We start from the raw sequence: 10,562 nt of genomic DNA, 5'->3' as shown, positions 1-10,562 counted from the left end.
TTATACTTTGGCATATGATGTGCTTTTCAAAGGAATCGTACAAATCGTACTATTAAGGGTGACTTTAAGCTGGTCAGCCATCCAGCTGCCTCTCTAGTGAGTCTCTTCCTCTCTGGATTTAGTTTTCGTTGTGCGATGCAGGAGATCTGCTGTGAGGTGGAGGACCACGACAACCAGAACCTGCAGCAGGTGGACAACCGTATCACTTGTTGCTATGCCAAGCTCATCAAGGCTGGACACCAGGAAGTCCAGCTGTGATGAGAAAACCAACGATCATCCCCACTGCAGTCCAAGACAGCGGAGTAGGAATCTGTTGGCAGAACGAGACTCGCTGGAGGCAGCTGAATGACGCCACAACAGAAACCTGGTCGAGGTAGAAGATATGAGACAGGATGGGGAAGCTGCAGCACAACCTTCAAAACAAGTGTCAAAGCAGTGGAAATACAAACTGCTGCTTACAGTCAGAACTTTTACAACAAAATAAAAGATGAGGGAGTTAGCCCTTAAGCCTTGAGTTAAAATGACTGCATGGCTTTGTATCCAGGCAGTCATACGCACAACTAATAATTTGATCACATGAACTTAATCTGTGGTAAAAGTTTGTGACTCAGACTGTGGATGGAGATTCTACTTCAGAGGATCATCATGTGATGTTTTGGCCAGATCACCCTCAAAAGAACCCCTCAAAGAAGGACAGTGTTGTGGTTCAGTTTTGGCTCATAGGTCACGGTTTTACAACCTTTTGCTGCATTTACAGTTCAGTCACACGATTTTCAAAAAGCAAGTACTGATACACAAACTGTGCACCACCTGTCTGGCAGAGCAAAGTTAATAACGTGTTGGCTATCTGACTGCTAAACATCCAGACTTATATACTTATATTCATCCAGCAGATAACACAGTTGTAAAGAGGAAGAACTTTTCCATCACTACCAGGCATTTCATTATAATAATAATAATAATAATCATCATCATCATCACCATAATAATAATAATAAAAATAATAATAATCACAATAATAATAATATAATAATAAAATAATAATAATAATAATAATAATAATAATAATAATAACAATAATTTTACAGATGGCATACACAAAATCAAAGTGAAGTACTTTGTTTAAGCTTCCCCATCACAAATTGAAGCAGAAGAAGCTTCACTGTGCCTGTACAGCGTAGTGGATAACGACAGGCTTCAGTGATTGGCGACAACGATTGTCACTGCTGATGACATTACATTAGTAACAGGACAGTCATTTGGAAGCATATTACATGCCTCCAAACTGGATAATTTCAGTTACTGCATGTTTTGCTGTTACAAGTGACTGGTGTGGCGCACAATGAAGTAAAAGCATGAAAGCAACGTCTCCGTTTTCCTGTCGGGAAATCAAGAATTCTTTTACCTCTCAAATCAATTATGAATCAAAGTGAGGCACCAAAAACCTGAACTGGATAAATCTCTCTTTTTCCTGTCCCTCTACGTCGTCCCAGTAAAACCAGTTTTAAAACTCCTTGCCAGTGCTGGCTCCAGAGAGTTCAGACTCTGTGAAGCCCCTTGAGACGCCCCGACTGTTATTGCCGTTACATTAATACAACTAAATTGAATTGGATTGAAAAGATGCCCAAGGATTCCTACCTCTACCAAAATCAAAAGCCTTTATTCCTCTAGGAGCGTGGAACTGCTAAGCAAAGGTCACGGCAATCTGCCCTGTGTTTTGCCCATTGATCTCTTAAACATTGAGACATCTCCGGTGCATATTGGCCTAAAAGGTCACAGGAAAAAGAAAAACACTCAGATTCATCCTGTGGGGCCCATGAATATCCAAAGCTCATTTAATGGAAAGTGGAACAATAATTCTAATGGATACCAACAGAGAAGATATCAAGAAGTAAAGGTAAAGAGGAAACGTGATGGTGGTGCTTAAAGAAATGTCAGAGAATCAACAAAATCATTTGGAACTACTGTCTGCTGACTGAGAGAACAAACGTGTTGGATGAAGAGACCAACATCACTTTCAGTCTGCATTGCTAGTGAAGCAAAAACATCTGTGGAAACCCTGGTTTAATATCAGAACACTGGTAAACTGTGACACTGACCATTTTCCAACGGACAGGTTGACTTTTGTTGAACTACTTTTTGCTGCCTCACACTGCAGCACCGACAGCTTCAATGCCACAGTTTTGGTACGTCAGCACATGGACAGCTGTCCCACCACTTAATCAGAACTTGGGTGTGTCTGTCACTGCAGGACATGGTTTACAGCTGCATATCAGCCTTGTGTACTGTGGCTACTGTTTGTAAAGAAACTAGTGTCTCTAATTTTTACTCGGGATGCACCACAGCTGTTACAAACTGTCACCAAACTGAGCTTCATAAACAGCTCCGAATGTGTCATCAGCGGGGTTTCCATTAAAATGTGGCACAGATTTGTCTGGTACCATAAAACCCTGAAATGCTCTCACTTACTTGAGAGAAGGTTACAGTCTCACACTTGATAACTTAATCTGCTATTTTTTTAGTTCATCAAGCTTCAAACAGGAGACAAGTACGCTTGTTGGAGACTTTCAGCGGCGGAGTCGTCTACATGTAACGCTCCAGCGCAGGACTGAGTCAGAATAAACCAAACTGTGTGTGTTCATGGTAACATGTCACACAGTACAACAGTGTGGCTCACTGATGTTTTTATGAGCTTTACTGTATGATATTATCAGGCTTTGGATATACAAACAATACTTGGCAGTAGGATACATCTGTTTGGTTTGGCTCTGCACGTGGGATTTGTTGACAATGAGAAAAATACCACATTCAGCTCGTTCTACTCAGATTAGCCAATAAATATCAGGACAATTCATGACTAGGGCTGTTCAGCAAGGGCTGCATGATGGGGAAAATGTATATTTTATACAAACAGAGTATCTATGAAATGCACAAAAAGGTCATTACAAGTTTAAAAAAAAAACGTTAAATATAGAGAACATTTGGTTACACAACAACACCTGAGCATCGTATTTTCATGAGTCTGATTCTTCTTATGTGTTTGGGTTCAACACGATTCCTGATTTGATTCTATGAAGGCCACATTTAAATTAAATTATGGTGACTGCTATGAGATTATCACACAACTTGTGCTGCTCTCCTGCCAATCAAGCAGCTCAACTGTTTACTTAGAATAGTAGCAGACTCGTGATCTATTACGATAACTGCTTCAGGAGACGGGAAGACAGACGAGCGTTGGACTGGCATGACTGATCGTACAGGCAGGTAGTGATAGATATAGAGCAGGTGTTTGCAGAACGCCATTGATAAAGTAGCACAAGTGAAATTTGTTCAAGAACTGATAAGCAAATCAAAATTAAACTTTCATACTTGGAAGTGGTTCTTGATGCCCAACCTGTAGACGACCCAACTTGAGGCACGGCAGTCCAGTAGAATAGTTCCTGTATCTATGGGGACCTGCTGCAGACTGTCATGACTCAGGATGCAGTCTGGAGGTTGCCTCCAGAAGATATTTGCGTCTTAATGAGCTATTACCTCTGACGACTCGCCCTGCAAGTCCACTGAGGAGTGTGTGCGTTCTCCTTTATTCAGTCTGCTGGATAGCTAATGCTAGCTAGCCGGCTGTCAGTAGGTATCAGGCTGATGTCTTGTCAACACAAACAGCTCAGATGAATTAGTGAGCAGACTTTCACTTTCTGTCCTGTCAGCGCTCAAAGTAATCATTAGCGGGAATGTGCTTTACTTCATCTTAGCATCTAGCAGGCTACACACGCATATATGTATATATATACAAACATTTTTTAAAATTATTTTTTTAATATAGATGTGTCAAGTTTTAGTCGTTTTGCATTTGCCCCAGAAAAAAGATTGTCGACAGTTTTACCACCATCAAATCCATCTATCCATGATCTATACACCGCTTAATCCTCACTGGGGTCGCGGGAGCCGGAGAACCCGTAGAGAACCCACGCTGCACGGGGAGAACATGCAAACCCCACGCAGAAAGATCCCAGATGTCCTCACCGAGACGTGAACCGGCGATCTTCTAGCTGCGAGGCAACAGCGCTAACCACCGAGCCACCGTGCAGCCCTCACCACAAAATGTGTTCACAAATTTTGCTTTTATAAATTTTGCCTACAGCATTTTATGATGTTTATTTTCAAGGAAAGAACAAAATTTCTCACTTGTTGACTGTAAAAGAAACTTCTGGACTTTAACTGATTTAATCGAATCATCAAGAATCAAACAAACTGAAGCTGAGTTTTTAGTACTTAATGCTTTTGTTGCTGGTATCCATCCTAACATACTGTATGACAAACTCAGTCCTACGATAGAAGTGTCCTCTGCTGATAGCGTTATCTGGAGAAATGGTCGTGTTTCCAGTGCCGGTTAAACTTGTTCATCTATATAATAAACTACTGTAGCTCGGTGTCAGAACTGCTCCACTACGATACAACGTTTAGTCATTTTGCAACCTGCTGACAGCCGTGACAGCTTCAGTATACGCTGTACAAGAGTGACTACAAGCATGATGGCTGAACCGAAATAAGAAACACATGTGTAGATATGGATTAAGAACATCCCAGAAATTTGAGGTCTGGATGGAAATCTGCGAGGCACCTGGTCCACCTCATTTGCATCGCCGCTCCACCAACTTCTACCCGACCAGTCCGTTTGGTATTGATACTCTACAAGGGTAATCACGTGCCTTCTTACCCCAACTCACCCCATCACTCCACAGAGCAGCACAGCCAGGGGCAGAAAAGTGAAGATGAAGGCTTTTACAGCTCCTCTCACTCCATCTCCATGAATAATTCAACCCCAACCAAGCCTGAGAGCGTTTTTCAACTTTCCCTGAAGCATGAAAACACAGCACAGACTCCACACTGGCTGCCAGGGGGTTCATAATCTCCTCATACCTAACATAAATCCACTCCCGATTATAACAGGATCACATTAGGCCACACAACTAGAGGTTTTGCTGTAGGCACTGGCACAGGTAGTGTTTAAACCCACACAAGGCCCCGTGTTATCCGTTTTGTAGAAATCATGCACTGAATCAGGGAATCTGGATTTAGAAACAGAACCGGAAAAAAATAGAGACAACACGAGGTTTTAGCAAATTCACTGAGAAAATACTTTCAGTGATTCTGATTAAAAAATAATAATACAAACAACAATTAACCCTATTTAATAATTAAAACATCTAAAGAGACCACAGCTGCATTTGTGGCGACTTTGGCGGAAGACAAATCATTTAAAAGCTGGAAACAGCTTCCACATGTTCTTCAAAGCACTCAAAGTGCTGTCACACACACATCTAAGCTGTGCTGATCCTCACTCTGGTTTTCCAATCAAACCGAATGCTTCCATCTAAGGAGACGCTTGTTTTGTGTAGCTATGGAGTCAGAATACGAGTGGAGCAGTACGTATGAAAATTAGTGTAAAGTGTGTTTTGAGATCTTTGGTACCCGAGTGGGGACATGTGCTGCAGCGCTGTCGCCTCACAGCTCCCCGGCTCTGGGTTTGGACCTGCTGGTCAGCTGGTCCCCCTTTGTGTGGGTCCAGCTTCCTCCCACAGTTCACAGACATGCACAAGAGGCTGAGGTCGGCCTGTGACTACTGACTGTAAGCAGCCTGTTGGCCAGTGTCAGCTGGAATATTCTCCAACCTCCTGCAAGCCTCCACACCATAAAGTCAGTACAGATGATGGATGGATGATGTGAATGCTGATGCAATACCTCAGCGTGAGGTAGTTTTTCAAAGTCACACACTGAAATACCAGAATCAAGACCAAAGACAAAGAATCAAAGTCAAGTCTCCCTGCCGGTCACACTGAGCAGTATTAATAGTTTTGATCGGGCAGCAGAACAACCTGCAAACACAACACGACATCATATGACCTCATAAAGCTGATGTCAAGAACACATTCGACCATCGTTTCTTGTTTCCTGATCCATAAAACACCAAGAAATGAATTCAGTCAGTAACAGCTCCACAACTGTAACGCCACAAACTTTGAGTGTTTTGGATCAAAGACACCTGAGATAAACTGGATAAAAACATATTGTTGCTTAAATACAATAAGTCTGTTTTATTGTAAATTGTAGAGTAAAGGCCTCCTCATACCAACGAGTGAATGGCAATGACGTTTTATACCAGCTGTAAAAATTCTTGACTGCATCTCTCTTCAGACCAATGTGAAGCAACAGACATGAAGAACAACAACGTGAAGCCTCAGCTGGCTGATCCTGAGTCAAACGACGAGGATGTGCCTCCGTTTGTGATGTAAAAGCTGTGTGTGTGTTCTGCAGGTGGCAGTTCATGTTTTGTTGAATGTGAGAATGGGATTCATCATCTGTCTGTGGACACTTTCTTCCTGCTCACACAGTATGATCACTGTTACACTTTTTACAACTACGAGAAACTTCAGGATTAAAAAAAACAGCATTGAACCTTTTCATGACATAATTTTTACATGTTTGTCTTGGGGAGGACATCAAGTCAGAATACGAGTCAGTGGTGTTAAAAAGTCACTTTACATGTTTTTAAAATGCTGTCAGGCCTCCAGATTCCCATTTCCACTCTTTTTATATTATGTTTTTTTTACAAAGCATTTTTTGTGTAAAGAAAAAAAAAAAAAGTTTAACCACAAGCAAAAGAAAACGAACATTATGGACAGAAGAAAGATCTCCAACGCCAGCTGTTAGTAGGAACTGAAAAACACTCCAGGGTTCAACACCTATTTGAAATAATGACTTACTAGAAATAAAATCAATATGTGCACATAGAATGAACACTTATTATTATTATTGTGTGCAGGGAAGAGAAACAACACTACAAACAGGAACGTGGAAAAACCTGATCCCTGAGACACAGACTTCAAAGTCAGCAGCAAATCAAAAGAGATCAACACTTACCTGCAGCCGAGCCGGTGGTTGGTTAGCATGATCCAGTCACATAGAAGAGAAGAAAAGAGCACATGAGTTTGTTGCAGTGTCGATCAGTGTACAGTTAACAGATGCTTAATCCCATCCACCGCAAGTCACATGACAACTCAAAGTTATTTACTTCTTAGGATGGTCATCTGTAGGAAGCGAGGCCGGGCTGATCCAGTTCAAGTGGTCTGAGTGTTAAATGACAATTTAATCTAATAAACTCTACTTTGTGGCCTCCGCTTGCTGTTACCTGTGTCAGCGCTCATCAGCTGAATATATTGAAACTGTCATTTTATCATTTGTCCGGCAGAAAGCGGCAAATTTTTTCAGTTTTCAGGTTTGTTTTGTTTAGTTGCACAACGTCTCGTCCAACACATTTCTGTAAAAATCGTATCAGAAACGCCTTATTACATTAAATAAAATAAAATAATTGTAAGCAGATTTATCACTACTGGATATTTTAAACTCTCAAATATCAATATTAGTGCTTGCCTAAACAATCCGGTATCACTCGTCATGTAATCAACTTTAAAACCTGAGTGTAAAGATAATCACAGACTAAACAGATGATAGATCTGTGCTGAAATATTGGTGAAGGATAGTAAAGGAAGTGTGTGTCAACAGAACGATAACACACAAGATTATCTGCAGGAGACATCTAAATCCAGATCATTTTGTCGGAGTCACATGGGAAATGAGAAATGTAACCCGTCTTGTTTCTGTCCTTCAGCCTCATATTGTATGATTCAATAACTGCCGACTAGTGTGAGGTTAGCTAATGCTACGTCAATGCTGATCTCTGCAACGTTTTATAAGAACATAAAACACAGCAGGACGACAATAACAGATGCAACAATTCAGTCCATTAAAACTATGGCAGCGCTATCAGAAAGGGAATCTCTCATGGATAAAATTAGGATCAGGTACATATTCAAAGCAGCGGAGATGAATGACGCAAATCAGTCGACTTGTGATTTACATACAAATGTGGTCCCATTTAATGACAGCTATCACAGATACAATGAGTGAGTCAAAGGGCAACGACTGCCAAGAGCAACAACAACGTTAAAAGAGTAACTTGAGCTCTGTTTGTCTGGGTGAAGCCCACAGATTACCTGCAGACTGTTTGTGATTTTAATCAGAAGGAAAAGCTGCACTTGAACACAACGGTTATTCGCTGCTCTTCCCCTCTGATCTGCAGCAATGACAAAAGCCATTCTCGAGTCTGTGTCACTCCCATAAAACCTCCTTCAAGTACAATACCTGCTACACACAGATGCCATTGGATTAAATCCACGGCTACATGTTCAAGTGATCTGGATGGTTTTTGCAAGAACTCTTCCTTCGTTCCAGGGTCTGTGATTATGGTAACAGACAGGGTGCACACTCAGCAGGTTTATCTCAGAACTCAGCTTGATGACGAAATCCACCAGATGCTGGCATCTATTGTGCCGTCAAATAGGAATCAAAAGAAAATGTTCAGCATTTTTAGGAATATGCCAGTTTGCTTTCCACTCTGAGAGAGAGATGGCAAGATTGATCAATCTCATGTCTGTAGATCAAAGAGTAGAATCAGGACACGATTTGCCAAGACTGGTTACAGAAAGAGTAGCCGAGCCCTCCAAAGAGCTAAAACACACCTACAAGCTTCTCTAAAGCTCAAACAGTAGTATATTGCATGTACGACCTGGAGACAAGTCATGTGCTGAAGCCATTTCTTGGCAAACAACAATCTGTACGTCTCCAGACTTGGCGTTTGACTGATGCTGTCAGTCAGCCAGCACTGCAGCTATAAAAGGTGGACAGAAGTACTTGGCAGATGAATAAATAGATATAGGAAATACCCCTCTTTGTGTCAGCTTGCACAATTGCACAAAGGAAGAGGCATTTCACAAGTTCAGACTGAGTATTTTGTCTTACTTGGAAAGTCCGTCTAATAACTTCAGCCCGTGGTTTGTTTTTATCACTGCAGCCCAGCTGACAAAGAGGCAAAGCTCTGCTGAGGCTTGTGTTCCTTTAGCTCAGAGAAGTGGTGACTTAATGAACTTCTTCACAAATAAAACTGTAACCAGGAGAGAAAGAAATCCATCACATCCTTCTGACAGCTTTCAGATGTATCATCATGTACAGCAGCTTCAGAAACATCTAGAATCTGATTTATATTTAGACTACGCTCTGTGCTAGCTTCAACAATGCTGGTTCAGACTTATATCGTGCCTCTTAACCTTATCTGGGTTCTATAAAGTGTTTCTCATCTACCCATTCACAAACACAGACCAATGGAGGCAGAGCTGCCGTTGAGGAGCCAGAGATCGAACAGCTCATTAGTGGACAACCCATCTACCCCTGGAGTCATGGCTTAGCTAAACTAGGCTAAGCCACGCAGGGATTTCTGACACAACCTCACCTTCTTCTAATGTGCATGAAGATACAGGAAATAGTCTGAACAGGTGAAAACTCCAAAAGACTTGACTTACAGCAAATATATTAAAAATCACATAAAACATCTAAACAAACGTACTAATTTAAATGTTCTCTAAAATGTCTTTCATGATGATCTTGATTAATACAACTGCCTGGTCTAAACCTGAGACTAATGTTTTCTTCTCATCTCAATCACAGAAAAACAGAGAACAGGTGCAATTATATTAAAAAAAATAAAAATAAACTAAAAAACTGTCAGCGTTCCTTAAAGCAAACGTTGTCTCTTTAAGCAGCCTCCAGAACTAAACTTGGGAGGTCGCTGGACTGCTGCAGCTTCGAGAAAACAGATGTGGGAAGAAAACTCCAAAATCTCAAGTCTCCTGATAATTTTTGTCCGATGTGAACAGAGTCTGTAATTTGAAAAAGCTCCATGCTTGAGCGAGCGTCCTTCCAGAGAAGTTGTCCCCAGTTAATTGTAACACGACTGACGACACGACAATAAACAGTCATCTGCTGCATTCATGTACTTGTGGTGATCCACTGCCTCAGAGCAATCATCACCGCAGCAATCTCCTTCTGCATATTACTGCTTTATTTATCACCATTTACCAGCAGTCATTCACTTACTCAAATAGCAGAAGCTACGCTGTGGTTAGTTCTGCTCCATTCATAAAAGTTTCAAAAGTTTTGAATGCTTTTGGTAACTTTTTGTAAGTAGATCAAGAAAGAAATGGACAACAAGTCTGTGAAAGCACGACAAGTGCAAGCAGTTCACTGGACAGGAAATGATCTTTAGAACTGGATGTAATTTTTAAAAAACACACATAAAAAACCTCTGTTGAAGCTACGTAGCAGTTTGCTAAAGATCAATAACAGTTAAAAGTAACTCCAATATTAGCCTGAATCGTATCCCGTTTGTGACCCACACTTGACTTCAGTCAGGGTTTATGAAGTCTTGAAAATAATTCTATTTTACAGAAAGACCATTTCTTTTCTGATCTTTTATTTATTAAGTCCACTGGGTGCACCAGCTGTCAAAGACATCCCGCTGTCCCCCAGGAAAACCTTATGTACAACCATTACAATGTGTGAACTTTAGAACAGCACAGATGACAGCTGCCATCATTTACGCTACAGTATACGTTATTATTATCCTAAAAATAAAAACAGCCATGCTAAGTGCAAAAAGTAAAGTACCT

At 41.0% G+C, this 10,562-nt stretch overlaps 1 protein-coding gene across 6 annotated transcripts in view; it reads right to left on the bottom strand.

Annotated features, from left to right (window-relative positions):
• Window positions 1-10,562, bottom strand: part of LOC103362261 (thyroid hormone receptor beta) — a 143,361-nt gene that overhangs the window by 103,162 nt on the left and 29,637 nt on the right. The window contains exon 1 of one of the 6 annotated variants that reach the window (XM_008288568.1): window positions 1,639-1,657. The exons of the other annotated variants lie outside the window; for them this stretch is intronic. The gene's annotated coding sequence lies outside the window, so the exon portion shown is untranslated. Of the gene's footprint in view, window positions 1-1,638; window positions 1,658-10,562 lie in introns of those variants that run through there. 6 annotated transcript variants of the gene reach the window in all.

Source organism: Stegastes partitus, unplaced genomic scaffold (genome assembly GCF_000690725.1).
Source record: "Stegastes partitus isolate 25-593 unplaced genomic scaffold, Stegastes_partitus-1.0.2 Scaffold565, whole genome shotgun sequence".
Classification (NCBI taxonomy): Eukaryota; Metazoa; Chordata; class Actinopteri; family Pomacentridae; genus Stegastes; species Stegastes partitus.
The sequence above is the reverse complement of the archived record's forward strand: the minus strand, read 5'-3'. Positions and strand labels throughout refer to the sequence as shown.